This window comes from Berghia stephanieae, chromosome 2 (assembly GCF_034508935.2).
Source record: "Berghia stephanieae isolate SIO BIC M18660-M18661 chromosome 2, UCSD_Bste_1.3, whole genome shotgun sequence".
Taxonomy (NCBI): Eukaryota; Metazoa; Mollusca; class Gastropoda; order Nudibranchia; family Aeolidiidae; genus Berghia; species Berghia stephanieae.
The window spans coordinates 10,643,843-10,650,327 of NC_088361.1; the positions used below are offsets into that span (position 1 = coordinate 10,643,843).

Consider the following 6,485-nt stretch of genomic DNA (forward strand, 5'->3'; position numbering starts at 1 on the left):
TTTAAAAGTACTATCAACCCGGCTTGGACCGTGAAGACGATCTCTTATTTTTAAACTTCGCCTTATTTAAAAAAGGATAACTCGGCGGTGAATTAACAGATTTTCTCGTGGTTTTCGACAATCTGGACAACGGAGATTTCCTGTCATGCGCATTCAACAGCATTTTTTCTTTGAGTGGTAGAAGGCGGTTTAAATCTCAAGTAAAGACCAAAATGTAAAAATTATCAGGTCCTTTCAAATTTAAAGGTCTTTGCTGTTTCATCAAACGATCGGGGATGCATTTTTACGTCTAAATACACCAACTTTGTATGGAGTTTTAATTCCACGAGTGAGGCAGAGCTACTTTTATGAAGACACTATCCGCAGTTTTCCACTCATTTTGAACGAGGTTGGATAATGGCCGACTGAGAGCAATCGTCGATTCGACGGCGAATGACGGGTTGCGATGGACAGAGATGTCTCAACAAAACGAAACCAGTAAGTAGCTAATGATACATTTAAATATTATTATCATGTTTTAAAAACATTTCTTCCACTGTTTTTGTCTGAAAGTGTGGTGTTTGTGTGTCCGTTTTTCGGTGACGGTAAAGCGAAGTGAGCTAAGTCTCAATCTCAATCAAGTAGACTGTGGTTTTCACGGTCATCTAATTAATTTGGAAGCATAATGACATCCATTTCACCTATTTTTAACAAATATGTATATTTCGGAGTGTAGGTATAAGAAATTTTGATCGTGATTTTAAGCTGTTAATCGAATAATGCAATTACTAGTTTGGGGGGGGGGGGGGGGGCTGAGATGGCTATTTTTAGCAACGAAATGTCGATGTTTTTGTTTGTTTAGTACAAGTGCAAATATCTTTTAGTCTTATCTACCGTTCTCTCAATGACTCAATAATTAGTTTTGCAATTCCATATAATATCTGGGACGAGAGTGCAATTGCAGTGCCGTTTTCTTTCTACTCGAGCAGCAGGTATCAAGTTTGGATCTTTAAACTTTCACAAATTAGCATAGACCTATTGCTGCTGTGTAATGTATGTAGCAGATGCTTTCAGCATATTTTTTATTGTGGTGAAGTGAAGCACTGGAGAAATGCTCATACTATTATGACTGCTCATATATTGTACATTGTTTGATTTCCCTTTGGCATTTGTTTATAATTCCCTACTCTTTTTTTCTTCCAACAGTTTCAATTTCAACACCCTTCCCATCTTCTTTGAGGGATGATCCCTTCAAAAGGCTTGCAAGCATTTTCCTTATGACTGGCAAAGGTCGTCGACCAAGCCTTCCCAGCCCTGTGCCTCCATTGACAAACAAACTTCTGTGTCAGCTGCACCTGCTAAAGGATGAAGGCAATGCCACTTGGAACGATGTAAGTTCTTTTGCTTTTTAATATTTTGAAAGACAGAGTATCAGTGCAGTACTCACGCTCCTGGGAGCAGGAGCAAATGTGCTTTAATCAGAGCATATATATATGAATTTGGAGAGATGTTGTACAGTACAACCCGGATATCTCGACGCCGGTCAATGTGCTTGAATCAGAGCATATGTGAATTTGGAGAGTTGTTTTGTATTTTAAAAATGTAATTCCGTAACCCGACTCTAGAATGCTTTATCATGTACCGTGATTATATTTAGTGTGCTCAAATCCTGCTAGAACACGCAATTTTTAGTTAAGACTATGAGATGTAGCCCGTGGAGAGTAGTACTATAATCATTGTATATATCTTCGTTAATGTCTTCCTCTTTTCTGTTTTTGTCATTAACTAGGTACATGATCTTCGTTAACGTCTTCCTCTTTTCTGCTTTTGTCATTAACTAGGTACATGATCTTCTTTAACGTCTTCCTCTTTTCTGTTTTTGTCATTAACTAGGTACATGATCTTCGTTAACGTCTTCCTCTTTACTGTTTTTGTCATTAACTAGGTACATGATTGGTTGGCTAGAGTTCACTCTGGACAATCCGTAACCGTGTCGCAGTTGCAGCACAGATGCCAGAGTGCCTGGAAAACTGCTGGAGCTCTCGTGCAGGGTGAAAGATATATGGACTTCATCGATGCCCACATAGACTTTAATGAAATTCCTTCTGTTTTAATGGATGTTGGCCTTAGTCGATCAGTATTGCTTTCTGTTTCTGGTTCTCATACTGACATTGACTATTCCCCGCCCCAAGATTTTGTTATATCCAATAATTTTGTATTTGCATTAGAAAAGTTTAGGTCAAAAGAATCCCTCCCCGTTGATTTTATAAACACATGGCTTCAAATATTTTTTTCAAAGTTATCTTCACCAGTTAGCAGATCCAAAGTTATTTATAAAGTTTCCAAATTATTAAAGAAAGTTAAAACCCTCAAGAAAAATGCTGAAACTTTTAACACATTCATGAGTCAACCCTTTTTTGAATCCAAATTAGCTAGATCAAATTTCACTTCTGGAAAAAACCCTGATTCACTATTGTTGAAAAAGCAAGAAAAAAAAATTGCAGTTGCTTTGGAGGAGGTTAATTCGCTTCGCTTAAGTTATCTAACTGTGTCCTTAAAGAGACAATTGCTGAACTGCAAGACAAACCTTCAATAGACCTACATAAAGTCAATAAAGGTGTTCAAGCTGATATTAAAATTAAGGATAGAGAAGAAATTAAATGTTATTTACATTCTATCAATTCTCGGGGGAAAAAAATTGATGAATTGTCTTCCACAATTGACCAACAAAATGAAATTATTTTGAACTTAAAACGTCAGATTAAATCTGAACAGACTCAAAAATCAAATTATAAAAAGAAATATTTTGAAACAATTGCAATTTCCGAGGCAATTTTGAATTCTGAAAATGATTGTACTACTTTGAATTTAAAATGTCCTGGAAATGTTAATAATGCAAACTCTGATGATGTTTATATGACATATATGGCACTGCAAGGAGAGGCTGATGTTGCTGCCTCGAAGTGCTCCAATATAATCAATATTGTTTCTAAATATCTGTATAAGAAGGAGATTCCCATATGTTCCCTCCCAAAAATTCAATGTGCTTTGAATATTTCAAATGCTGGTAATTACTTATCTAAAACCCAAATTGTTGAATCCATTATGGATGCTCCCCATTTCACTTTTTCTACAGATGAAACATCCAGACAGAAACGGAGATATTTAGAAAACCACATTGTTTTATCGAATGGAGGTACAATGAGTTTAGGTTTTACTGAGATCGCTTCTGAAAATGCTGATACCCTCTTAGAAAAGGCTATTGAATTGTTTTCTGAATTGTCGGATATCTATTGTCAATCAAATGAGGAATCATTACGTGATAGTTTGTTTAGAGAAATCTTAATCAAGATGAAGTGTTTAATGAGTGACAGGGCAGTTGTTATGAAATTGTTTGATAAGAAAATGGCTGGTTATAAGAATGAAGTGTTAGGAACAGACTGTAGTACCTACTCATTTTTTGTTTTGTAACGCTCATTTTTTGCTTGGCTTAGCTTCTGCTGCTGAATCATCCCTGAAAGAGGTTGAAGCTCAGTTTGGTAGTAAATTGGGCAGGGATAAATGTGACAAATTTTCAAAATTTCACAATTCTAGTGAGGCTGCAGCCCTTAGAGTAATTAGAGCAGCTGCTGAAGTGTTTGGGCCAAGAGGGGATGAGAAAAGTGGATGTAGGTCAGAATGGTTGGGATTTATGGAATATGAAAATGTCAAGTCCAGATTTACTAGCTACAGGACGAATCGTTTTAACAATATATTTCACAATGCCTCAGCTTTGGTCTTCCATCGTGACCACATCATCAATTTTCTTAAGAAGTATGCTTCAAATGATAATTTAAAACTACAGTCTATTTTAGAAGATGTTTTAGACAGTAATGTTATGATTCTTGTCTCTGCCTTGGCAAAAATGAATTGTCTTGTCACAGCACCATATTGGTTGTTGATGAACAGTAGAAAGTCCTATGCTGATTTTCCAGCTTATGTAAAGATACTTGCTTCATTTTTTGAAAAACAAGATGTTAATGCTGATGTGGCAGTATTTCCTGAATTTGATTCCAATGAATTTCCATGTCCATATGTTGATTCTGATAATGATTTGTATACTACTGTTTTAAAGTCTTTGTATTGTAAATTCAATGATGTTTTGAAACGCCAGCTGTCTGAATTTATCGGAGAGGGTCTGTTTGCTGGTGAGTTGGACAGCGATGTCAGGAACATTCTTTCAACGTGTCCACTGTCCAATCTCACTGGTGAGCGACTCTTCGGAGATTTGGACTACGATATGTCAAAGAGGAGGAGAGCGTCTCTTCTTTTACGTTCGTCCTTGAATATGTGGAAACACAACAAGACTGGTTCTTGGTTGTGTCGTATGAAGAAAAAAGATGCTGTTAGATTGTTACGCTTGGCAAGGAAGGGGGGAAAGCAAATTAACCTTTACCGCCACTCCCTAAAACGCACCCTATTCACCACATGCGTGGTCTTTTAGACCCGCCTATAGCTAAATAGAGATTTATTTCTTACGTCTCATTCGCCACTCGCGGGTCCTCTTAGACCCGGTGACTTGGGAAGAGAGAAGTGTTTTGTGCCACCGATTCGCCACACGCCAGGTCTTTTGGCCCCAGCCCCCCCCCCTCTCTCTCTCTCTCACTCTCTCTCTCTCTCTCTCTCTCTCTCTCTCTCTCTCTGAATAATAATAATAATAATAATAATAATAATAATAATAATAATAATAATAATAATGAAGATGATGATGATAATGATGGTGATGATGATGATGATAATGATAATAATAATAATAATAATTATAATAATAATAATAATCACAATAATAATGATGATGATGATGATGATGGTGATGATGGTGATGATGATGATGATATTAATTTGATAATAATTTGTGTGTTGGTACGTTATATTCGGCTGGTGATGTTGCGAGTTTAAAAAAAAAATAAACGCACAGCATCATCTGCAGGTTTGATATCCCAATTCCTTATGGGCTCATTGTGTTGTAACGGAAATCTAAATAGGATTCCACAGTCTGACGTCACGTCGCCTAGTGCTGAGGAGGTTTACATTCATGTTCCGTTTGGTCTGGTAGCTCACCAGTGTGGTGCTGTCCTTGGATGCAAACATGGATTGGTGAAGGGAGAGATGCTTTTTGTCCTTAAATATCTGAGGCAAAAACGTCTTGTTCCTCCTTACTGTCCCCACAAGAGTTAGCTTTTGGCGCAGCAGTTTTTGGGACAGCTCGAAGTCTGTGAAGTAATTGTCACAAGTGACGTTCCTTCCAGACTGAAAATAGCGCTGGACCAGGTTTAGAACAGTAGATGCTCCAACACTGCTGGCTGTTTCGCGCTGTGTTCCCTTTCCAAGATATGGTATGCCGTAGCACGGAAAGGCGTTGGCGGCATCACACACCCAAAATATTTTGATGCCATACTTGTCAGGCTTCGAGGGGATATACTGCAGAAAGGCACAACGACCACGGAAATTGACAAGTTGCTCGTCTACTGTGAGGGCTTCTCCCGGCGCATAGTGCATCTGAAGGGCAATCTGGAACTTGTTCCAAATGTCCCTGATTGGAGCAAACAGATCCCTGGCTCTTCGTTGGCTTCTCGTCAAAGCGCATGTAAGTCAAAAGAGACGAAAAACGGTTCCGAGAGAAACAAGCCCGTAAAATTTGCAGTCCATCCAAAACATCGAACAACATCTTTATATCTGTCATGTTTTCCTTCCTGGAGCCTGCATACAGCAAGCACCCAATAAGGGCAGAGATCTCATCCCTTGTGCAGACTGTCCATTTCATGCCTTTCACCCTCCTCCCTTCAATATTTGTGTATTTTACGCACTCGTCGATCATGAACGCCGTGAAAACAGCAGAAAGGCGCTCTCTGGTGTCTCCACATGTCCTGTTGCGGGAGTGCGGTCATGAGGTAACCTCAAAATATTGCGGGCTGGCGTTTTGGTAGCTGCAGGTTTGGTCATACTCCAATCTACCATCCATGACTTGTAGCAGCCAGCATCTGAAGCGATGTCGTTGGCAACCACGGGCAACAGCTCGGTGTTGGTTGCAACCACAGGCAATAGCTCGGTATAGCTGGCAGTCTGCAAGTCATTATCATCCTCATCATCATCATCATCATCATCATCCCACCAACTGCTTCGTCCATTTCACCATCCTCAACGTCAAACTGATTCTGAAATAAATCTTCTTCAGATGAAGATTCCTCTTCAGAGCTGTTCTCCGGCTCAACAGACAGGAGTTGTTCCCATATATTTCTGTCCGCCATTTCACTGTTAAAACGAGAAACATAATTTACTTTAGTTATTGAGTCCATTGAATGATAAAGAACTATGATACAGAGTCTATCCCGGTTTAGTAACGTTAAATGGACTGATAGCATTTGGTATCACAAGCATGACAATGGCTTGTACCGTATGAAGGGACCCCACCACCCATTACTGTTGATAGAAGCCAACATGGAGAGATTGTGTGGAAATAACTAGAA

General features: G+C 38.8%; 1 long non-coding RNA gene and 1 pseudogene across 1 annotated transcript; both read left to right on the forward strand.

The window, feature by feature from the left end:
• Positions 1-305: 305 nt before the first annotated feature.
• Positions 306-1,391, forward strand: LOC144964297 (uncharacterized). The gene is made up of 2 exons (XR_013643799.1): positions 306-477; positions 1,186-1,391. It is a non-coding gene; the product is annotated as an uncharacterized LOC144964297 (long non-coding RNA).
• A 214-nt stretch (positions 1,392-1,605) lies between these two features.
• On the forward strand, positions 1,606-4,473 carry LOC144963865 (uncharacterized; annotated as a pseudogene).
• Positions 4,474-6,485: the final 2,012 nt, after the last annotated feature.